The following is a 25,194-nucleotide window of genomic DNA, read 5'->3' on the forward strand; positions in this document are numbered from 1 at the left end:
CCACTCATGGATTTCAAATTATTTTGCCCCACCTTCCCCTGCTGACACGTAGCTAGCCTGAAAAATGTCTTGCTTTTGGCCTCCTCTTACTGACTGCTCCAATTCCTCCATTTGCAGCTGCTGAATGTCCACCATAGGCCATTTTTATACCTCCCTAAATGGGCTGACTCCCCCCACAGGGCCGTGTTCACCACCTGGTGCAAGCACCCGTGCGAGTGCCGTTTGCCTGGACAGGTAGGTGCGCCCACTCTTGGGCGACGGCACCTGGCACAGGGTCCCTCATAGTACAATGAAGTGTCTCTGACGGTGGTGGTGCACAACTAACGTCAGACACACCATCGTAATATGAGGGGCCCTGTGTCCTCTGCTGCACAGGGGGAATCTCGATCCGTCTCCGCTGCAGTCTCCCATTCTTCTCCAGCCGCAGTGGAGTCTGCTCAGCAGGGACGTCGATCCCAACGTCTCGCTCAGTCTGACTCTGTGCGAAGAGTTACTGCTGCTTCTCCTGCTTCTGCCATTGAAGCCAGTGCTGGGCAGCGGCGAGTGGACGTTTCTGGATCTAAGTCCTGCTTTTCTCTGTCTGAGCATGCCCAGGGCAGGATCTCCCATTGGAGGTCGAGGGCCACATGTTCGGTCACATGCTCAGGTGCTGCAGTACATTCCATTGGTCCTTCTGGAAGGTCCTGAAAGGGCAAAACATGCTCAGGTACTGCAGCACTTTCCATTGGTCCTTCTGGAAGGTCCTGAAAGGGCAAAAACTTCAGTAGCAGCTTCCTGTGCTGCAACTATATAAACTGCGCATGACCGCACGGCCATGCGCTAGTATTGTCTTGATATTATGTGTGTGTGTGTAGATGGATGTATGTCGATGGATGAAAGCTCCTAAGTATCCCTCCCTAGAGTTGTTGACTGCTCGCGGATGATGGTAGCTATCTAGCGCCCGACTAACCATCTGCACGTAACACACATCACAGCGTCCTGTTGCTGTGTCCGCCAGTACGGCGCCGTGTGCTTCCTCTGCGCTTTCCTTACCCAAGCCTGGGTGGTTAGTGGCGTCCGTCAGTGCGGCACCGCACGCACTCTCGTGCCTATTGATTCTATTTTATAAGTTTCCTTACACACCCAGTTGCGGTGTTGTGCCAGCAAGTGTCTAATCGGACTTCAATCCTGTGTAGGGGTTGAGTCCGCTGACTTCTTGCTCGCGCTCTATGTGCGGTACTGCGCTCCTGTGACACAACAGGATCGCTTCCTTCACGCAGGGTAAAGTTAACCCATGTGTGTATTCTTAGTACCGCCATATAGTCCGTCTTACTAGCAGCAGGGTCTTTTACCTGCACGGTGGACCTCGGACTGCGAACGCACCTAGTGTCATATCATCTATACTTGGTGCGTTCCGCCGGTCCTTAACATAATACTAGCGCCAAGGTCTGGCTAGTAAATGGCGGACGGTCAGCGTCTACAGCGGTACATCCAGCAGTTGGAGGGTAGGTTGGCGGCTCTAGAGCGTGCAACCTCAGCTGTGGACGTTACTGCTGTCGCTGTTCAGGCTGCTAGTGCAGCTGCAGCCAGTTTGTCCACTGCCTGTTGTGAATTCTGTGGCAGAGTTCACTCCTGTGGTCACAAGTGGTACTTCGGCTGATTCTCTCTGGGATCTTCCGTTTGTGGAGGAAAGTGGTACTGCAGCTTCTGAGTTTCCTCCCTCAGGTGATCTGGTGAGCTCGTTAGCTTCTTCTCTACTTAACTCCACCTGATGCTTTGATCTATGCTTCCTGTCAATGTTTCAGTGTGGGACTTGTTTTTTCCCTGGATCATTCCTGGGGCCTGCTGCTCTGCAAAGCTAAGTTTTGCTTATGTTATTTTGTTGCTATTTTTCTGTCCAGCTTGCTTTATTGGTTTTTCTCGCCTGCTGGAAGCTCTGAGACGCAGAGGGACCACCTCCGTACCGTTAGTCGGTGCGGAGGGTCTTTTTGTCCCCTCTGCGTGGTTTTTTATAGGTTTTTGTGCTGACCGCAAAGTTATCTTCCCTATCCTCGTTCTGTTCAGCTAGTCGGGCCTCACTTTGCTAAATCTGTTTAATCTCTATGTTTGTGTTTTCATCTTACTCACAGTTATTATATGTGGGGGGCTGCCTTTTCCTTTGGGGAATTTCTCTGAGGCAAGGTAGGCTTATTTTTCTATCTTCAGGATTAGCTAGTTTCTCAGGCTGTGACGAGGCGCCTAGGTTCTGGTCAGGAGCGCTCCACGGCTACCTTTAGTGTGGTTTGATAGGCTTAGGGATTGCGGTCTGCAGAGTTCCCACGTCTCAGAGCTCGTTCTATTATTTTGGGTTATTGTCAGTTCACTGTATGTGCTCTGACCTCCATGTCCATTGTGATTCTGAATTGCCTTACATAACAGTACAGGAAGCCAAAAGTGCTAATGATTCTCAATAGAGGGAAAAAAGAAGTTCTGAGACCATTTTTTTTTCTTTGCACTGTGTTTTGTCTTTTTTTTCCCCTAGACATTTGGGTGGTTCAGGACACAGGTGTAGCAATGGACATTAAAGGTCTGTCTTCATGTGTGGATCAGCTCACGGCAAGAGTTCAAAATATTCAAGATTTTGTGGTCCAGAATTCTTTGCTTGAACCGAGAATTCCTATTCCAGATTTGTTTTTTGGAGATAGAACTAAATTTCTGAGTTTCAAAAATAACTGTAAACTATTTCTGGCTTTGAAACCTCGCTCTTCTGGTGACCCAATTCAACAGGTTAGGATCGTCATTTCTTTTTTGCGCGGCGACCCTCAGGACTGGGTGTTTTCTCTTGCGTCAGGAGATCCTGCATTGAGTAATATCGATGCGTTTTTCCTGGCGCTTGGGTTGCTGTACGATGAGCCTAATTCAGTGGATCAGGCAGAAAAAAATTTGCTGGCTCTTTGTCAGGCTCAGGATGAGATAGAGGTATATTGTCAGAAATTTAGAAAGTGGTCAGTGCTTACTCAATGCAATGAATCTGCGCTGGCAGCAATATTCAGAAAGGGTCTCTCTGAAGCCCTTAAGGATGTCATGGTGGGATTTCCTATGCCTGCTGGTTTGAATGAGTCTATGTCTTTGGCCATTCAGATCGGTCGACGCTTGCGTGAGCGTAAACCTGTGCACCATTTGGCGGTATTACCTGAGCTTAAACCTGAGCCTATGCAGTGTGATAGGACCTTGACCAGAGTTGAACGGCAAGAACATAGACGTCTGAATGGTCTGTGTTTCTACTGTGGTGATTCCACTCATGCTATCTCTGATTGTCCTAAGCGCACTAAGCGGTTCGCTAGGTCTGCCACCATTGGTACTGTACAGTCAAAATTTCTTCTGTCCGTTACCTTGATCTGCTCTTTGTCATCATATTCTGTCATGGCATTTGTGGATTCAGGCGCTGCCCTGAATTTGATGGACTTGGAATATGCTAAGCGTTGTGGGTTTTTCTTGGAGCCCTTGCAGTGTCCTATTCCATTGAGAGGAATTGATGCTACGCCTTTGGCCAAGAATAAGCCTCAATACTGGACCCAGCTGACCATGTGCATGGCTCCTGCACATCAGGAGGTTATTCGCTTTCTGGTGTTGCATAATCTGCATGATGTGGTCGTGTTGGGGTTGCCATGGCTACAAGCCCATAATCCAGTATTAGATTGGAAATCCATGTCGGTGTCCAGCTGGGGTTGTCAGGGGGTACATGGTGATGTTCCATTTCTGTCAATTTCGTCATCCACTCCTTCTGAGGTCCCAGAGTTCTTGTCTGATTACCGGGATGTATTTGATGAGCCCAAGTCCAATACCCTACCTCCGCATAGGGATTGTGATTTTGCTATCAATTTGATTCCTGGTAGTAAATTCCCAAAAGGTCGATTGTTTAATTTGTCCGTGCCTGAGCACACCGCTATGCGCAGTTATGTGAAGGAATCCCTGGAGAAGGGGCATATTCGCCCGTCATCGTCGCCATTAGGAGCAGGGTTCTTTTTTGTAGCCAAGAAGGATGGTTCGCTGAGACCTTGTATAGATTACCGCCTTCTTAATAAGATCACGGTTAAATTTCAGTACCCCTTGCCATTGTTATCTGATCTGTTTGCTCGGATTAAGGGGGCTAGTTGGTTCACAAAGATAGATCTTCGTGGTGCGTATAATCTGGTGCGAATTAAGCAAGGTGATGAATGGAAAACTGCATTTAATACGCCCGAGGGTCATTTTGAGTATCTCGTGATGCCGTTCGGACTTGCCAATGCTCCATCAGTGTTTCAGTCCTTTATGCATGACATCTTCCGAAAGTACCTGGATAAATTCCTGATTGTGTACTTGGATGACATTTTGATCTTCTCGGATGATTGGGAGTCTCATGTGAAGCAGGTCAGAACGGTTTTTCAGGTCCTGCGTGCTAATTCTTTGTTTGTGAAGGGATCAAAGTGTCTCTTTGGTGTGCAGAAGGTTTCATTTTTGGGGTTCATCTTTTCCCCTTCTACTATCGAGATGGATCCTGTTAAGGTCCAAGCCATCCATGATTGGACTCAGCCGACATCTCTGAAAAGTCTGCAAAAGTTCCTGGGCTTTGCTAATTTTTATCGTCGCTTCATCTGCAATTTTTCTAGTATTGCTAAACCATTGACCGATTTGACCAAAAAGGGTGCTGATGTGGTCAATTGGTCTTCTGCTGCTGTGGAAGCTTTTCAAGAGTTGAAGCGTCGTTTTTCTTCTGCCCCTGTGTTGTGTCAGCCAGATGTTTCTCTTCCGTTCCAGGTCGAGGTTGATGCTTCTGAGATTGGAGCAGGGGCTGTTTTGTCGCAGAGAGGTTCTGGTTGCTCAGTGATGAAACCATGCGCTTTCTTTTCCAGGAAGTTTTCGCCTGCTGAGCGTAATTATGATGTGGGCAACCGAGAGTTGCTGGCCATGAAGTGGGCATTCGAGGAGTGGCGTCATTGGCTTGAAGGAGCTAAGCATCGCGTGGTGGTATTGACTGATCATAAGAACTTGACTTATCTCGAGTCTGCCAAGCGCTTGAATCCTAGACAAGCTCGTTGGTCGTTGTTTTTTGCCCGTTTTGACTTTGTGATTTCGTACCTTCCGGGCTCTAAAAATGTGAAGGCGGATGCTCTGTCTAGGAGTTTTGTACCCGACTCTCCGGGTTTATCTGAGCCGGCGGGTATCCTCAAGGAAGGAGTAATTGTGTCTGCCATCTCCCCTGATTTGCGGCGGGTGCTGCAAAAATTTCAGGCTAATAAACCTGATCGTTGCCCAGCGGAGAAACTGTTTGTCCCTGATAGGTGGACGAATAGAGTTATCTCTGAACTTCATTGTTCGGTGTTGGCTGGTCATCCTGGAATCTTTGGTACCAGAGAGTTAGTGGCTAGATCCTTTTGGTGGCCCTCTCTGTCGCGGGATGTGCGTGCTTTTGTGCAGTCCTGTGGGATTTGTGCTCGGGCTAAGCCCTGCTGTTCTCGTGCCAGTGGGTTGCTTTTGCCCTTGCCGGTCCCGAAGAGGCCTTGGACACATATCTCTATGGATTTTATTTCTGACCTTCCCATTTCTCAAAAGATGTCAGTCATTTGGGTGGTCTGTGATCGCTTTTCTAAGATGGTCCATCTGGTACCCTTGTCTAAATTGCCTTCCTCCTCTGATTTGGTGCCTTTGTTCTTCCAGCATGTGGTTCATTTGCATGGCATTCCAGAGAATATTGTTTCTGACAGAGGTTCCCAGTTTGTTTCGAGGTTTTGGCGAGCCTTTTGTGGTAAGATGGGCATTGACTTGTCTTTTTCCTCGGCTTTCCATCCTCAGACTAATGGCCAGACCGAGCGAACCAATCAGACCTTGGAAACATATCTGAGGTGCTTTGTTTCTGCTGATCAGAATGACTGGGTGTCCTTTTTGCCTTTGGCTGAGTTCGCCCTTAATAATCGGGCCAGCTCGGCTACCTTGGTTTCACCGTTTTTCTGCAATTCTGGGTTCCATCCTCGTTTCTCTTCTGGAGAGGTTGAGTCTTCGGACTGTCCTGGTGTGGATACTGTGGTGGACAGGTTGCAGCAGATTTGGACTCAGGTAGTGGACAATTTGACCTTGTCCCAGGAGAAGGCTCAACTTTTCGCTAATCGCAGACGCCGTGTGGGTCCCCGACTTCGTGTTGGGGATCTGGTTTGGCTATCTTCTCGTCATATTCCTATGAAGGTTTCCTCTCCTAAGTTTAAACCTCGTTTTATTGGTCCATATAGGATTTCTGAGGTTCTTAATCCTGTGTCTTTTCGTCTGACCCTTCCAGATTCTTTTTCCATCCATAACGTATTCCATAGGTCATTGTTGCGGAGATACGTGGCACCTATGGTTCCATCTGTTGAGCCTCCTGCCCCGGTTTTGGTGGAGGGGGAGTTGGAGTATATTGTGGAGAAGATTTTGGATTCTCGTGTTTCAAGACGGAAACTCCAGTATCTGGTTAAATGGAAGGGTTATGCTCAGGAGGATAATTCCTGGGTTTTTGCCTCTGATGTCCATGCTCCCGATCTTGTTCGTGCCTTTCATGTGGCTCATCCTGGTCGGCCTGGGGGCTCTGGTGAGGGTTCGGTGACCCCTCCTCAAGGGGGGGGTACTGTTGTGAATTCTGTGGCAGAGTTCACTCCTGTGGTCACAAGTGGTACTTCGGCTGATTCTCTCTGGGATCTTCCGTTTGTGGAGGAAAGTGGTACTGCAGCTTCTGAGTTTCCTCCCTCAGGTGATCTGGTGAGCTCGTTAGCTTCTTCTCTACTTAACTCCACCTGATGCTTTGATCTATGCTTCCTGTCAATGTTTCAGTGTGGGACTTGTTTTTTCCCTGGATCATTCCTGTGGCCTGCTGCTCTGCAAAGCTAAGTTTTGCTTATGTTATTTTGTTGCTATTTTTCTGTCCAGCTTGCTTTATTGGTTTTTCTCGCCTGCTGGAAGCTCTGAGACGCAGAGGGACCACCTCCGTACCGTTAGTCGGTGCGGAGGGTCTTTTTGTCCCCTCTGCGTGGTTTTTTATAGGTTTTTGTGCTGACCGCAAAGTTATCTTCCCTATCCTCGTTCTGTTCAGCTAGTCGGGCCTCACTTTGCTAAATCTGTTTCATCTCTATGTTTGTGTTTTCATCTTACTCACAGTCATTATATGTGGGGGGCTGCCTTTTCCTTTGGGGAATTTCTCTGAGGCAAGGTAGGCTTATTTTTCTATCTTCAGGATTAGCTAGTTTCTCAGGCTGTGACGAGGCGCCTAGGTTCTGGTCAGGAGCGCTCCACGGCTACCTTTAGTGTGGTTTGATAGGCTTAGGGATTGCGGTCTGCAGAGTTCCCACGTCTCAGAGCTCGTTCTATTATTTTGGGTTATTGTCAGTTCACTGTATGTGCTCTGACCTCCATGTCCATTGTGATTCTGAATTGCCTTTCATAACAACTGCCACCCCTGCTCTGACCTTATCCCGTCTCCCGCTTCCAGACAAGTTTGCTGGTGACAGTAAGCTATGTCGGGGATTCGTGAGCCAGTGCTCTATTCATCTCGAGCTGCTGGCTGCACGTTTTCCTACGGAACGGGCGAAAGTGGGATTCATTTTCTCTCTTTTGTCGGGCAGGGCGTTGGAGTGGGCAACGCCGCTTTGGGAACGTGGTGATCGTGTGGTACAGAGTGCTCCTATCTTCCTGGACGCTCTGAGGCAGGTCTTTTTGGGACCCCGTGTCACCCACGATACCGCGCTCCAATTGTTGGCAATTACTCAGGCTTCGTCCATGGTCAGCCAGTTCGCCATCCTATTCCGGACTCTAGCTTCTGAGCTGGAATGGCCGGATAAAGTTCTTATTCCGGTGTTCTGGAAAGGACTGGCAGATCATGTAAAGGACGCCTTGGCCACCAGGGAGATTCCCGCCACACTGGAGGAGCTTATTACTATTGCTACCCGCATCGATCTCCGTTTTAACGAACGGAGGTTGGAGCGGACCCAGTGCAGGCAGAGGTTTCGGCTTGCTCCCACCTTTGCCAAACCTCTAGAATCTCCTGTAATGGCGTCCGACTCCCATGAGGCCATGGAGGTTTCTCGAGCGGGACCTAGGTCTCAGACCGCTCGAGTACCTGTGGTGTGTAAAAATTGCCAGCAACCGGGACATTACGCTAATAAATGTCCACGGCGGTCGGGAAAACGGTCGCATCCAGTGTCCATTGGAGGAGGTTCACTGGACACAGCGGCATTTTCCTCCAAATTGTCCTTTAAATGGACAATCCTGTTAGGCACATCCACTCTTACAGTAGAGCTTTGTGTGGATTCAGGAGCAGAGGGAAATTTTATGTCTTCTGCTTTTGCTCTGCGCCACGCAATGCCTCAGGTTATGCTTGCCAAACCAGTAACCGTTAGAGTGGTGAATGGGTCGACACTTCCGTTACAGATCACACATCAGACTGTCCCTTTCACGTTAGCCATGTCCCCATCCCACCAAGAGATTATTTCCCTTCTTGTCCTTCCCGAGGGAATGGATGAGATTCTGCTGGGAATGCCCTGGCTCCGTTTCCACTCCCCACATATTGAGTGGACCTCTGGGAGGATATTGGGTTGGAGTGAATCCTGTAAGGGCAGATGTGTGAAAGAGTGCGTTCAGGTTTCCACCACTGAGATACCCGCAGATCTCTCTACTCTCCCCAAATACTATTGGTCCTATGCAGACGTCTTTTCCAAAAAGGCCGCGGAGACCCTTCCGCCTCACCGTCCCTATGACTGTCCTATAGATCTCTTGCCTGGAGCAGAACCTCCTCGGGGACGTGTCTATCCCCTCTCTCTCCCGGAAACGGAGGCTATGTCCCAATACATCCAGGAGAATTTGACAAGAGGGTTTATTAGGAAGTCAGTGTCACCAGCAGGGGCAGAGTTCGTCTTCGTACAGAAGAAGAATGGTGAATTGCGTCCTTGCATAGACTACAGGGGTCTTAACGCCATCACCGTTAAGAATAAGTACCCGCTGCCCCTGATTTCTGAGCTTTTTGATAGGCTACGGGGAGCTAAGGTATTTACCAAATTAGACCTGCGGGGAGCTTATAACCTGATTCGCATCCGTGAGGGGGACGAATGGAAGACGGCGTTTAACACCAGAGATGGGCACTATGAGTATCTGGTGATGCCCTTCGGGCTCTGTAATGCCCCAGCCGTTTTCCAAGACTTTGTCAACGACATCTTCCGGGATATGCTTTCCACCTCGGTTGTAGTCTATCTGGATGATATTCTCATCTTCTCTCCAGATATTGACTCCCACTGGAGAGATGTTGGCAGAGTCTTCGACCTCTTACGGGCAAACTCTCTTTACGCAAAGTTGGAGAAGTGTGTGTTTGAGCAGGAGTCTTTACCTTTCCTGGGCTATATCATCTCTGCCCAGGGATTGGCTATGGATCCTGCCAAACTACAGGCTGTGATGGACTGGCAAGAACCCCATTCACTTAAAGCGGTGCAGTGCTTTATGGGGTTCATTAATTATTACCGCCAGTTCATTCCCCATTTCTCAACTTTGGTAGCTCCCTTGGTAGCCCTCACCAAGAAGGGAGCAAATCCCAAAGTATGGTCTGAAGAGGTCTCCAGGGCCTTTTCTTCTACTAAGTCTCATTTTGCTAGCGCTCCCATCCTACATCGTCCCGATGTCGATAAGCCGTTTATAATGGAGGTGGATGCCTCTTCCGTTGGTGCTGGAGCAGTCCTCTTCCAAAAGGATGCTCAAGGTCGGAAGCATCCGTGCTTCTTCTTCTCCAAGACCTTCACACCAGCGGAGAGGAATTATTCCATCGGGGACAGGGAGTTGCTAGCGATGAAATTGGCTTTCTCAGAGTGGAGACATCTCTTGGAGGGGGCTCGTTTTCCCTTTCAAGTTTTTACAGACCACAAAAATTTGTTATATTTGCAAACAGCCCAGCGGCTAAATTCTCGCCAGGCCAGATGGTCCTTATTCTTCTCCCGATTCCACTTCACCCTCAATTATCTCGCTGGGGAGAAGAACATTCGAGCTGATGCTCTTTCTCGCTCTGTTGTGTCATCTGAGGAGGAGGAAGGAGAGCCTCGGCTTATTGTTCCTTCTGAGAGCTTGAGAACCGTGGCTCCGGTGTCGCTTGAGTCTGTGCCTCTGGGCAAGACTTTTGTGCCCATAAATTTGCGACCGGAGGTTCTCTCTTGGGCTCATTCCTCCAGGGTGGGTGGACACTTTGGGACAAAAAGGACATCTGAGCTGCTGGCGAGGACGTACTGGTGGCCGCATATGCTCCGTGATGTCAGAGATTACGTTCTGGCGTGTGTCTCATGCGCCAAAAATAAGTCTCCTCGACAACGGCCGTCTGGGTTACTCTATCCCTTGCCGGTCGCAGACAGGCCCTGGGAGATGGTCGGGATGGACTTTGTGGTGGGTTTGCCCAAGTCTCGCGGCTGTACCATCATTTGGGTCATTACCGATCATTTCTCGAAAATGGTGCATTTGGTGCCGCTCCCACGGTTACCTTCTGCATGGGCCTTTGCAGCGTTGTTCATAAGACACGTCTTCCGCCTACACGGCATGCCAGACAAAATTGTCAGTGACCGGGGTCCCCAGTTTGCGTCTCGGTTTTGGAGAGAGCTTTGTCGTCTTCTTAGCATTGAGTTAAATCTCTCTTCCGCATATCATCCCGAGACGAATGGGTTGGTGGAAAGGGCCAATCAGACTCTGGTCACATATCTGCGACATTTTGTTTCTGCCAGGCAGGATGACTGGGCATCTTTATTACCATGGGCAGAGTTTGCCCTTAATAACGCTGTAGCTGACTCCTTTCCTCCTTAATTACGGCCAGCATCCGCGGGTTCTTGTGCCTATGCCCGTGTCCTCTGCTGACTCCAGGGTGGCAGACTGGGCAGTGGAGGCACGGGACATTTGGGACCGCACTCAGGATGCCATTCGGGCCTCGAAGGAGAGAATGAGGTCCTCCGCCGATGCACATCGGTGCCCTGCCCCGACCTTTGCTCCTGGCGATTTAGTGTGGCTCTCCGCCCGTAACATCAGGCTGCGTGTAGAGTCCACTAAGTTTGCACCTCGCTACTTGGGTCCCTTCAAGGTCCTCGAACAGGTTAATCCTGTGGTCTACCGTCTGGCCCTTCCGCCACGCCTGGGTATCACCGACACCTTTCATGTGTCCCTCTTGAAACCCGTGTATATGTCCCGGTTTTCCGAGTCATCTGCTGGGACATCGGGTTCGTCTACGGACGATTATGAGGTGAACGCTATTTTGGGGTTCAAGGTGGTACGTGGCAAAAAATTTTATTTGGTAGACTGGAAGGGTTATGGCCCCGAGGACAGGTCTTGGGAGCCTGTTGAGCACATTCGGGCCCCGCAGCTCATTGCTGCCTTCCAACGTAGCGAGGCCCAAGGAGGGGGGGGGCAATGTTAGGAGTCGAGTTTCCTCTGCTGCACAGGGGGAATCTCGATCCGTGTCCGCTGCAGCCTCCCATTCTTCTCCAGCCGCAGTGGAGTCTGCTCAGCAGGGACGTCGATCCCAGCATCTCGCTCAGTCTGACTCTGTGCGAAGAGTTACTGCTGCTTCTCCTGCTTCTGCCATTGAAGCCAGTGCTGGGCAGCGGCGAGTGGACGTTTCTGGATCTAAGTCCTGCTTTTCTCTGTCTGAGCATGCCCAGGGCAGGGTCTCCCATTGGAGGTCGAGGGCCACATGTTCGGTCACATGCTCAGGTGCTGCAGTACATTCCATTGGTCCTTCTGGAAGGTCCTGAAAGGGCAAAACATGCTCAGGTGCTGCAGCACTTTCCATTGGTCCTTCTGGAAGGTCCTGAAAGGGCAAAAACTTCAGTAGCAGCTTCCTGTGCTGCAACTATATAAACTGCGCATGACGGCACGGCCATGCGCTAGTATTGTCTTGATATTATGTGTGTGTGTAGATGGATGTATGTCGATGGATGAAAGCTCCTAAGTATCCCTCCCTAGAGTTGTTGACTGCTCGCGGATGATGGTAGCTATCTAGCGCCCGACTAACCATCTGCACGTAACACACATCACAGCGTCCTGTTGCTGTATCCGCCAGTACGGCGCCGTGCGCTTCCTCTGCGCTTTCCTTACCCAAGCCTGGGTGGTTAGTGGCGTCCGTCAGTGCGGCACCGCACGCACTCTCGTGCCTATTGATTCTATTTTATAAGTTTCCTTACACACCCAGTTGCGGTGTTGTGCCAGCAAGTGTCTAATCGGACTTCAATCCTGTGTAGGGGTTGAGTCCGCTGACTTCTTGCTCGCGCTCTATGTGCGGTACTGCGCTCCTGTGACGCAACAGGATCGCTTCCTTCATGCAGGGTGAAGTTAACCCATGTGTGTCTTCTTAGTACCGCCATATAGTCCGTCTTACTAGCAGCAGGGTCTTTTACCTGCACGGTGGACCTCGGACTGCGAACGCACCTAGTGTCATATCATCTATACTTGGTGCGTTCCGCCGGTCCTTAACACCCTGTGCCAGTACCGCCGCCCACGAGAGAGTGTTCCCCCAGCTCGAACAGTGCTCTACCACTTGCAATACTTACCTCTCCCTGCTCCACCACTGTGTAGTCTGTGCTGTTAAATCCTTCAATGGCACTGCCAATACAAATTTGTTGAAATGAGAGATCATAGTTAAAATATACAGGGGCCCTGGCTTCCATTTAGACCAGTTAATATTTGCGCCTACTACCACTGTCTGCTACTCAGCAGAGGAGCCCACCCCAGTACCTAGCTATGCCGCCTGTTTAGTCCTGTTACCAATTTTGAACTGCATTTAGACTAGTTTTTTATTTTAGGCCTAGTAACTGTGTCAGCCACTCAATACAGTTGTCCTCCTCCTCTGAACAAAGCAATGCCGCCTGTATACTTCTGTTACCAATTTTGAACTGCTTTAGCCTAGTTTTTTATTTTAGGCCTACTAAGTCTGTCTGTACCACTCAATACAGTTGTCCTCCTCCTCTGAACAAAGCTATGTCACCTGTGTACTCCTGGTACCAATTTTGAACTGCATCTAGCCTACTTTTTTATTTTAGGCCTACTAAGTCTGTCTGCGCCACTCAATACAGTTGTCCTCCTCCTCTGAACAAAGCAATGTCGCCTGTGTACTCCTGTTACCAATTTTGAACTGCATTTAGCCTACTTTTTTATTTTAGGCCTACTAAGTCTGTCTGCGCCACTCAATACAGTTGTCCTCCTCCTCTGAACAAAGCAATGCCACCTGTGTCCTCCTGTTACCAATTTTTAACTGCATTTAGCCTAGTTTTTTATTTTAGGCCTACTAAGTCTGTCTGTACCACTCAATACAGTTGTCCTCCTCCTCTGAACAAAGCAATGCCGCCAGTTTAGTCCTGTTACCAATTTTGAACTGCCTTTAGCCCACTTTATTATTTGGGCCTACTAACTGTGTCTGCCACTCATTACAGTTAGATAAACATACCGGAACCCACAATACGAAAAGACCATATTCATGGGAGATACTCTTCAAAGAGCCATATAGAAATCATACGAAAAAACACAAGAGCCTGAACTCCCAAATGTAACCATATTGTACTCAAATAACCACTATTGCCATGCGATTAATTTTTTAGAAAAATATATATACAACTTTATTAGTAATACAATACAAAAAACAGGCAATCAATAGGTGCAAGAATAAAAACAAGATCACTGGACAGGTTAGACTACAATGATGCATACAGGTAATGACCGGTTACCCATATAGCCCAGGCTATACCATAAATGTAACAAGAAGTCCACACATTAATAGTAATGGATAGCCAGAGTATAGATATTAGAAATGGGTAAGATAAGCATAATATACACCTTCCCAAAGGATGTACCATATCATAGCATCATAAGTTACAAAATGCAGGATCAATCAGTACATACACCCATAGGGGAGGGGGTTAAAGTAACGAGCATGTGCAACCAGAATATATCTTACCCATAGGATAGCACCGGTCACCACACAGATACCCCAATGCGCGTTTCGCTGCTGCTTCTTCGGAGGGCAGTGTGTAAATGTGCCAAGCCCAGACCTTAAATACCCCACTGAGCATTCAAAAACAGGTGAGACGCATACCAGGAAGTTGCCTCCAGTCCTGTTAATGGAGCACATGTGGGCGGGGCCATACACTCCCCCATCATCACACTCGGCGTCAGGATGTGTTGCAGTATGGGAAAGTATTCCCATGACAACGAGTGATTGCATCGCCCATAGAGACGCCTCATGAGATGAGGGGCAGAGGTGGCAACCGCGCGCATGCGCAATCCACGACCGGAACAGGCATTTCCGCCATGTTGGTTAAGGGCAATCACCAGACTGAATAACTGCAGGTAATCCGTAACATTGTAACAGCTAGTTCTATGCTAAAATAATAACATCATACAGTAATTACAATGCAGCCATGGAAATTTATGTACAAAGAACACAATAGCACAGCTTATGGAAATCGCACACAATACAATGTCAAAAACACACATGGCATATATGTAACAGATGCGCGACTTGTCCGCAAGGTGCAGATAATAGGTGGGGAATAAGATTTTTTCAAGATCCAGGAGACTTCATCCAAGAGATAACACTAAATAAATAAGTGAAAAGAACAAAAACACACATAAATTAATAAAATAAAAACAACGGCTCCAGATAAGCACAACATGAGACCATCGCTAAGAGGCAAACAGGATCCCCGGACAGACGCACCGGATTATAAAAAAGTGGAGAAACTAATTTTTTCATTTAGCCCTGCAGGGGCCATGGTATCTAAAATAACGATCCAGCGACATTCAAGCTGCGCCAGCCTGCGTTTAAGATCACCGCCTCTGATACCACAACGTAAGCGGTTAATACCATGGACCTGTAATAAGTCCGGGTTGCAAGCATGGCGCAGCCTGAAATGCCGAGGGATCGTCTTTAAAGAGGCTATGTCAATAGAGGATTGCGCTGCTCTGATGTCCCTCACATGCTCTCTTGTTCGAATGCCCTTAACTGGGGATATATTCACATGCAGGAGTCTGCTATAGACTCAGTCTGCTGCAAATCATCTTTTAACTTCCATCTTTTAAATTACATCTTTTTAATTATGATTCTGAATTAGACTGAATTCTAGAATGCATTTGGCTACTCATCACTACTACAATATTATCATCATCTGCACCATCTAATCGAGCTGTTCTCCTCTTCCCACAGGTATGCACTGACTTTACCCAGCTCTCCCTGGCTCCAGAATATCTCTGTATACTGCATTGATTTTCCATGGTATGCACTGACTTTACCCAGCTCTCCCTGGCTCCAGAATATCTCTGTATACTGCATTGATTTTCCATGGTATGCACTGACTTTACCCAGCTCTCCCTGGCTCCAGAATATCTCTGTATACTGCATTGATTTTCCATGGTATGCATTGACTTTACCCAGCTCTCCCTGGCTTCTGAATGTCTCTGTATATTGCACTGGCTTTTCTATGCTTCCCCTGGATCTGAGTGTCTTGGTGCAGCACATATAATCCTTTTAGTATGCTTTCTCACCTATGAGCTTGTTTCCACGACCTGTTTTCATGTCTCTCATTGTGTGATCCTGGCATCTCTTTGAGTGGTCAGTCTTACCCCTCCCTCACTTTATGACCTTTGCTTAACTCTCTACATCTGGTCTCCCATACCCAGCCACCCCCTCATTCACACCTGATTGCCCTTAACTGGGGATATATTCACATGCAGGAGTCTGCTATAGACTCAGTCTGCTGCAAATCATCTTTTAACTTCCATCTTTTAAATTACATCTTTTTAATTATGATTCTGAATTAGACTGAATTGGACTGGAATTGACTGGAAGGTAACAGAACACCAACCACTACAATGTTTCGGTTTCTTTTCTCTTTCACCCCCATACTACTTTCCTTCTTACAATCTCCTGCAATCCCTCCTCCTAGTAAGGAACTAGTCATTTCTTCCTCCATACTCCCCAGCCATCTCACCTTCCCCTCAGAACTGTTCCTCCACATACAATCCTTTTTATCCAGACACACACGGCCACATCATGTCCTATCCTGCTCCCACCTTCTAATGATCTGTCTGTTACTCCTCATTGCTGGTGACATATCCCCAAATCCCGGCCCTCCCCAATTCATCCCCACACTCGTTTCTAACCCCCTGCCACGATCCTCCGCACGTTTTCCCAACCACGACAACCTCATACCCATTCATCCAGCCCCCACTCCCCAGCTCCCCCTACTTGGAGCACTATGGAACGCACGCTCCATCTGCAACAAACTGCCATTTATCCATGACCTCTTCATCACCAACAAACTCTCCTTCCTCGGCCTCACTGAAACCTGGCTCACCCCCTCTGACTCGGCCTCTCCAGCTGCGCTCTCCTATGGCGGATTCCACCTCTCTCACACCCCTCGCCCCAGCAACAAACGCGGTGGAGGAGTTGGCTTGCTCCTGTCCGACACCTGCTCCTTTACTCCAATCCCGCTACCACCCTCCGCTACTCTTCCCTCGTTTGAGGTGCACTCTGTCCGCATCTATTCCCCCTCCAACCTCCAGCTGGCTGTCATCTACCGCCCCCCAGAACTAGCCATCTCCACCTTTCTCGACCACTTCACCACCTGGCTACTTCATTTCCTCTCTGTTGACATCCCCACTATCATCATGGGTGATTTCAATGTCCCCATTGACACTTTCACCTCAGCTACCTCTAAACTTTTATCACTGACTGCCTCCTTTGGCCTCACTCAATGGTCCTCTGAGGCCACTCACAAAGATGGCCACACGCTGGACCTCATCTTCACCCGCCTCTGCTCCCTTACTAACCTCACTAACACACCCCTCCCCCTGTCTGACCACAACCTACTGACATTCTCGTCCCTCTCCTCTCCTAGTGTGCAACCCCCACTCCACAAACTCACTCACCCTCGCAGAAATCTCAAACATCTCAACTTACAATCACTCTCTGAGTCCCTTCTCCCTCTCACAGACATAGCCTCCCTTCATGACACAGATGCTGCTGCCACTTTTTATAACACCACAATAACAACAACACTCGATTCGGCCACCCCACTCATGCATAGTAAAACTCGTACAATTAACAGGCAGCCCTGGCTGACCAGCCTGACCAAAGAATTGAGACGGGCTTCCAGGATTGCTGAGCGGAGATGGAAGCGATCCCACTCTGCCGACCACTTCACTGCATACAAGCAGTCCCTCGCCAGCTTCAAGTCTGCGCTCACTGCCGCAAAACAAACTTACTTCTCATCCCTCATATCCTCCCTGTCCCACAACCCTAAACAGCTTTTCAACACTTTCAATTCTCTACTCCGTCCCCCCGTACCTCCTCCCTCCCCCCTCATTTCTGCTGATGACTTCGCCTCTTTCTTTAAACAGAAGATCGATACGATCAGAGAAAGCTTTGGCCCACAGCGCCCACTGCCCCTCTTAGCTGCTCAACCCTGCTCCTCCAAAACCAGCTTCTCCACCATGACAGAAGATCAGCTCTCCACCCTCCTGTCAAGATCACACCTCACCACCTGCACGCTTGACCCGCTCCCATCCCACCTCATCCCTAACCTTTCCACGGTCTTCATCCCAACCCTAACACACCTCTTCAACCTCTCACTCACAACAGGTGTCTTTCCCTCATCCTTCAAGCATGCCAAGATCACACCCATCCTCAAAAAGCCCTCCCTCGACCCATCCTCTGTGTCTAGCTATCGCCCAATATCTCTTCTCCCTTATGCCTCCAAATTGCTGGAGCAACACGTCCATCTTGAACTGTCCTCCAACTTCTCCTCCTGCTCCCTCTTTGATCGGTTACAATCAGGCTTCCGTTCCCATCACTCAACTGAAACTGCCCTAACTAAAGTCACCAATGACCTACTAACTGCCAGGAGCAAGCGACACTACTCTGTCCTCCTTCTCCTGGACTTGTCTTCTGCCTTTGACACTGTAGACCACTCCCTTTTGCTACAAATCCTCTCATCCCTTGGCATCACAGACTTGGCCCTTTCCTGGATCTCGTCATATCTGACAGACCGAACATTCAGTGTCTCCCTCCACCACACCACCTCCTCACTTCGCCCCTTGTCAGTCGGTGTTCCTCAAGGCTCTGTTCTAGGACCCCTACTCTTCTCCATCTACACTTTCGGCCTGGGACAGCTCATAGAATCCCACGGTATGCAGTACCATCTCTACGCTGACGACACGCAGATCTACCTCTCCGGACCTGACCTCTCCTCCTTGCTTACCAAAATCCCGCACTGTCTGCCATTTCAGCCTTCTTTTCTGCTCGCTTTCTACAACTGAACATGGACAAAACAGAATTCATCATCTTTCCCCCATCTCACTCTACCCCTCCACCAGACCTATCCATCAATGTCAATGGCTGCTCACTATCCCCAGTCCCACACGCCCGGTGCCTCGGGGTGATCCTCGACTCTGCCCTCTCTTTCAAGCCACATATCCAAGCCCTTGCCTCCTCCTGTCGTCTCAAACTCAAAAATATTTCCCGGATCCGTGCTTTCCTTGACCGCAACACTGCAAAAACGCTAGTGCATGCCCTTATCATCTCCCGCCTCGACTACTGCAACCTCCTACTCTCTGGACTCCCCTCTAGCACTCTGGCACCACTCCAATCCATCCTACACTCTGCTGCCCGACTAATCCACCTGTCCCCCCGCTATTCCCCAGCCTCTCCCCTGTGTCAAGCCCTTCACTGGCTTCCTATCGCCCAGAGACTCCAGTTCAAAACCCTCACACTGACATACAAAGCCATCCACAACCTGTCTCCTCCATACATCTGTGACATGGTCTCCCGGTACCTACCTACACGCGACCTCCGATCCTCCCAAGACCTCCTTCTCTACTCCCCTCTCATCTCTTCTTCCCATAACCGCATCCAAGACTTCTCCCGTGCTTCCCCCATACTCTGGAACTCTCTACCCCAACACATCAGACTTGCGCCTACCATAGAAACCTTCAAAAAGAACCTGAAGACTCATCTCTTCCGACAAGCCTAGAGCCTGCAGTGATCCTCAACCTACTGAACAGCCGTACAGCCAGCTCTTCCCTCTCCTAGTGTATCCTCACCCACCCCCTGCAGACTGTGAGCCCTCGCGGGCAGGGTCCTCCCTCCTTATGTACTCGTGTGCCTTGTTATCTGCTCATGTTTAATGTATTTGTCTATATTTGCCCCGTATTCACATGTAAAGCGCCATGGAATAAATGGCGCTATAAAAATGTATAATAATAATAATAATAATAATAATAAAATGCGCAACTCCCTAGAAGTAAGGCCCACATACACCAAGCCACAAGGACATGTGGCGTAGTATATGACAAAGTCACTACTACAGGATATGTATTCCCTGATTTTCAAAGTCCTTTTGCCATCAGATGTGATATCGACGGCCCTCACAATATTACGACAGGCCGCACATGAACCACATGGGTAGCAGCCCTGCCGTGATGTACCCGTGAAAAAGGGAAGAGAAGGGGTTGCCACATAGTGGCTCTTAACCAGAAGGCCCCTCAAATTGCTACTCCTTCTTGCTGTCATTAGAGGTCTCTCCGGGAGTAAGCCACCAATCACAGGTTCAGTTTTTAAAATAGGCCAATGTTTATTTAAGATACCACGAATGGTACCCCATCTGTTATTATAAGTAGAAATGAACCTGATCTGATCAGAATCATTCCTGTCCCTCCTGGAGCCCGTCAGAAGCCGGTCACGGACAGATGTCTTAGCCCTAGAATATCCATTTTTGATACATCTATTGCTATACCCACATGCACAAAAACGGTCCTGAAGGTCCAGCGCCTGCGCCTCAAAGCAATCGGGCATAGAGCACAACCGCCTGATTCGCAGGAACTGCCCTATCGGAACCGCCCGTACCGTGGATGGGGTGTGGGCTGATGAAGCGTGTAACAGTGAATTCACTGAGGTTTTCTTCCTAAACACATCTGTTTGAACTGTATAGTCACCATCAACATAAATCTGGATGTCCAAAAAATCAATATTTCGATCATGATATTGAAACGTTAATTTAATGTTGTATTAATTTCTAATAAGAAAAGAAAAGAATGTAGAAAGGCAAGTCACTGACCCCTGCCAAATAATCAGTAAATCATCAATATAGCGGTACCAACCCACCGCTTGGGAAGCGGTGCATGCGCCATCCCCAAAAACCTCCCTCTCCCAATAGCTGAGAAAGAGGTTAGCGTAGGATGGCGCACACGCCGCGCCCATCACGGTACCGCGTTGCTGAAAGAAAAAACGATCTTTAAACGTAAAAAAGTTAGGAGTAAGTACAAACCTCAAAAGTTCAAGAATTAAAGACTGCAGCATGGCATCCAGATTACTAGTGCCCAGGAAGAATTCCACAGCCCTCACCCCATGTTGGTGCACTATGCAGGTGTATAGGGATTCGACATCCGCCGTAACCAGCAACATGCCGGGCTCCAGGACAAGACCATCCAGTCTCCTAAGGACCTCCGTGGTGTCTCTGACATAGGAGGGAAGTGCCTCCACTAAAGGATGCAAATAATGATCAATGAATTTACATACTGGCTCACACAACCCTCCCACGCCAGAGACAATAGGGCGACCAGGTGGCACCACCGGGTCCTTATGGACCTTAGGTAAAAGATAAAAGGTCGAGGTCATCGGAGACTGGACAAAAAGGCCCCCAAAGTTTTTTTTAGTGATCACTCCCTGAGAGAGTGCCAACTCAAGAATGCGCAGCAACTCATTCTGAAAAGTAGCAGCAGGATTGTATGAGAGGGTGGAGTAGGTCTCCTTGTCTCTCAACTGTCTAAAAGCCTCACATTCATACATCCTAGTACGCCAGACCACCTTGTTCCCCCCCTTGTCTGCAGGTTTAAAAACAACTTCACGCAACTCTCTTAATTCAGAAAGTGCCTGTCTCTGCATGCCCGTTAGGTTGTCATTAATTCTCCTAGTAGGGATGTTCCCAAGTTCCTGCATTACCAGCTTGCAGAAGATTTCTACTTGTGGGCATACTGACAAGGAGGGGAACGTGGTGGACCTAGGAAGGATGGATCTGGGAAAATTACCTGTGGATACATCAGAGACTTCTGCCGCTAGCTCCTCAAGGATACGTAAAGCCTCCTGTTCAGCCCTGGTATTAAGATCCGCACTTGGTTGACTCTTGGAATGCAATTTTTTTTAAATCAATTTTCTTGTGAATAAGAAAAGATCCTTCACTGTAGTAAAAAAATCAAAGTTGTTATTAGGCACAAAGGTCAGACCCAAACACAGGACCTCACACTGGGTCTCAGTAAGTATATGAGAGGACAAATGAATTACCTCTAAATTGGCTTTACTCTTTTTATCCTTCGATTGTGGTGGGGTGACCCTGCACTTGGATTTAGACTTGCCATAAGATGTATAAGGGAGCCTAGTAGGCCTAAGCCTCTCATCCCTTTGCGAACCACTATTAGTACCCAGTGTTGACTCCTCATCCATCGACGAAGTCGAGGAAAAGGAATTTGACCGGGTCTGAGATGGTAATTCTTTTCGATTAGGGCCAGGTGGCCTCCGCCACTGATATACTCGATGGTTTTTGTAATCATTGAGATCCCTCTGATATTTTTTACTTTTAGTCTGAACAATGTCCTTCTCCCACTTTTCAAAATCGGAGTCAAAATCAGCATTAAGCTTAGACATGGCCTCCGCTGTCATTTGTTTAGCTAATGTATCTTGAATGTTAATAATCTCCTCCTCCATTTCTGTAATCATAGTTTCATTCGATTTAATAAGTAATTGCATAAAGCCCATAGAACAGTTGGTAGCCAACTCCTCCCACTTCACCTTAAATTCCTCATTATCCATGTTAAAGGCAGGGAATACTTGAACTCTAAGGCCCCTGGGGACCAAGCCTCTACTGATATAGCGCTCCAAGAAGGATTTATTCCACCACCACCGTGTGCGTCTGTGCAGAAGATCCCTAAGCCTCGCAATAAGCTCACTAGTGCCACTGGAGCCTGGGTTAAAAGTTGGAGATGCATCATCGCAGAAAACCTGATCCAACTTAGTCAGCCACGTTTTGTCTCGTGCCTGAAAGTCCATCTGTCCCAGAGACAAAGCTGTGAAAATACACAGTACATAAGTTAGATAAACATACCGGAACCCACAATACGAAAAGACCATATTCATGGGAGATACTCTTCAAAGAGCCATATAGAAATCATACGAAAAAACACAAGAGCCTGAACTCCCAAATGTAACCATACCGTACTCAAATAACCACTATTGCCATGCGATTAATTTTTTAGAAATATATATATACAACTTTATTGGTAATACAATACAAAAAACAGGCAATCAATAGGTGCAAGAATAGAAACAAGATCACTGGACAGGTTAGACTGCAATGATACATACAGGTAATGACCGGTTACCCATATAGCCCAGGCTATACCATAAATGTAACAGGAAGTCAGTTCAGGCTCTTGTGTTTTTTCGTATGATTTCTATATCATTCATTACAGTTGTCCTCCACTGAGCAAAGCTATGCCGCTTGTTTAGTCCTGTTACCAATTTTGCACTGCATTTAGCCTACTTTATCATTTGGGCCTACTAACTGTGTCTGCCAGTCATTACTGTTGTCCTCCACTGAGCAAAGCAATGCTGCCTGTTTAGTCCTGTTACCAATTTTGAACTGCATTTAGCCTACTTTATCATTTGGGCCTACTAACTGTGTCTGCCACTCATTACAGTTGTTCTCCACTGAACAAATCAATGCTGCCTGTTTAGTCCTGTTACCAATTTTGAACTGCATTTAGCCTACTTTATTATTTGGGCCTACTAACTGTGTTTCCTCATCATCCTGCCCATTGCCCAGCCACTGCTAGATGAGTCTGCTGGTACATTGACCCAGACCACTACATTCCCCTTTGCACTCTACACAGCCAGAATCTGACCCTGCTGAAAGTCAGGTTCCCCTTCCCGCATACTATGCCACCTTACACGGGGACAAAGAGGAAGGTGCAGATGAAAGTGCAGGTTCCTTCATCAAGTGGGGGGCATACTCGTTGGCACTGGCACAGGGCCCCTCATAGTACGCAAAAGTGTCTCTGGCAGTGGGAGGCGCCGCCCACATCAAACACACCACCGTACTATGAGGGTCCCTGTGCCAGTGCCAACTAGTGGGCCCCCCTGCTTGCTCTGGATCACAGCACTTGCAAAGTTGAAATACTTACCTCTCCCTGCTCCACCGCCGTGACGTATTCCGCGTTTCCTGGGCCCACGAAATTCTTGAGCCAGCCCTACCCCCCCACAACTTTGGCCAAATGACCCCCTGTTTTCAATGCCTAACTATTTTTATAAAGTAAATTAAGATTGACAAGCTTCAGTAATAAGAATTTATGTTTTTGGCTTTAAAATGGGCACTGTAGGTGTTTTCCTGTCCTCCACTCACTGCCGAATTTGATTCCCCATTGACTTGCATTGGGTGTTAGGGATAGCGGAACGCACCAAATAATAAGATAGATAGAGTATGGTGCGTTCGCAGCCCGGGGTCCACCGTGCAGAGATGGAACCTGCTGCCAAGTAATGACGGACTATATGGCGGTACTCATAAGTATACACACGTGGGTTAAACTTCACCCAGCGTAAAGGAAGCGATCCTGTTGCGTCACAGGACCGTGGTACCACACATAGAGTGCGAGCAAAACAGAAAAAGACCAAATTAAGAGATTTTTTATGAAAATTCTCTACCATGCTCGCAGCCCTGGTGGGGGAGCCTCTCAGAGAGAAACACAACTATAAATCGGACACTCCAAAGAGCTGAATTTACAAAGAAAAATTGGAGTTCATGTCCATAAATAATAACAAATTTTTATTGAATTTACAGCAATTATACCCTAAGTACAAAAACATATCACATACACAATCACATAAATATAAGAAACATCAGAAACAAAGAAGAGTGGTGGTAGCAAAAAGATGGAACACAACACACTGCGTGGAGAAACCTACTGCTCACAAATTTTTTTCCTTTTAAAGTGCATAGCGCAACTCATACCTGGTCCTAGGATCGAAGCACTGTAATGCTTCCATAAAGGGTCAACTCACGTACTACATAAGGTACGCCGGGCCCTGCGCACAGGCACCAGGCACCGGAGACCGACAGTCAAAGTACGCCGCTAAAAAAGTACGCCCATAATCCTTACCCAGATGACAGCAGTGAGGATGCTCCACGCAGTGGCCCCTACGCGCGTTTCGCGTCAGCTTCTTCAGTCGGGCGCTAGATAGCAGCCATACACCTTCCGCGAACAGACATTCAATAGGGTAGGGGTATCCAAGGACGACTTGCACTCACAACATACACACATTACCAATTGTACACTAGCGCATGGCTGTGCGGTCATGCGCAGTTTATATAGCTGCAGCACAGGAAGTGGCCACAGAAACTTTGCCCTTCCAAGACCTGCCAAGACGACCAATGGAATGTGCTGCAGAGCCTGAGCACATGACCCTCGATCTCCAACGGGAGATCTTGCCCTGGGCATGCTCAGTGTGTGCAGACAAGGACTTAGTCCCAGAGAAGTCCGCTCGCTGCTGACCAGCACTGGCTTTAATGGCAGAAGCTGAAGAAGCAGCAGTAACTCTCTGTACAGAGTGAGACTGAGCAAGACGCTGGGACCGACGTCCCTGCTGAGCAGGCTCCACTGTGGCTGGATAAGAATGGGAGACCGCAGCGGAGATGGCTCGAGATTCCCCCTGTGCAGAAGCGGGAACTCGAGACCTAACATTACCCCCCCTCCTAGGGCCCCCCCCTCCTTGGGCCTCGCTATGCTCAAAGGCAGCAATGAGCTGCGGGGACCGAATGTTTTCAGCAGGCCCCCATGACCTGTCCTCTGGGCCATAACCCTTCCAATCCACCAGATAGAACTTTTTGCCGCGTACCACCTTGCACCCCAAAATAGCGTTCACCTCGTAATCATCCGTAGACGAACCCGATGTCCCGGCAGATGACTCGGAAATCCGGGACATGTACACGGGTTTCAAGAGGGACACATGAAAGGTGTCGGTGATACCCAAGCGTGGAGGAAGAGCCAAACGGTAGACCACAGGATTAACCCGTTCGAGAACATTGAAGGGACCCAAGTAGCGAGGAGCAAACTTAGTGGACTCAACTCGCAGCCTGATGTTACAGGCGGAGAGCCACACCAAGTCGCCAGGAGCAAAGGTCGGAG

General features: G+C 48.4%; 1 long non-coding RNA gene across 2 annotated transcripts in view; it reads left to right on the forward strand.

The window, feature by feature from the left end:
* The window catches only part of LOC138672058 (uncharacterized), a 51,424-nt gene extending 34,961 nt beyond the window's left edge, over positions 1-16,463 (forward strand). For both annotated transcript variants that reach the window (XR_011319555.1, XR_011319556.1), the window contains exon 3: positions 15,170-16,463. This is a non-coding gene — a long non-coding RNA (uncharacterized lncRNA). The remainder of the gene's footprint in view (positions 1-15,169) is intronic.
* Positions 16,464-25,194: the final 8,731 nt, after the last annotated feature.

The sequence above is a fragment of the Ranitomeya imitator genome, chromosome 3, assembly GCF_032444005.1.
Source record: "Ranitomeya imitator isolate aRanImi1 chromosome 3, aRanImi1.pri, whole genome shotgun sequence".
NCBI classification, from domain to species: Eukaryota; Metazoa; Chordata; class Amphibia; order Anura; family Dendrobatidae; genus Ranitomeya; species Ranitomeya imitator.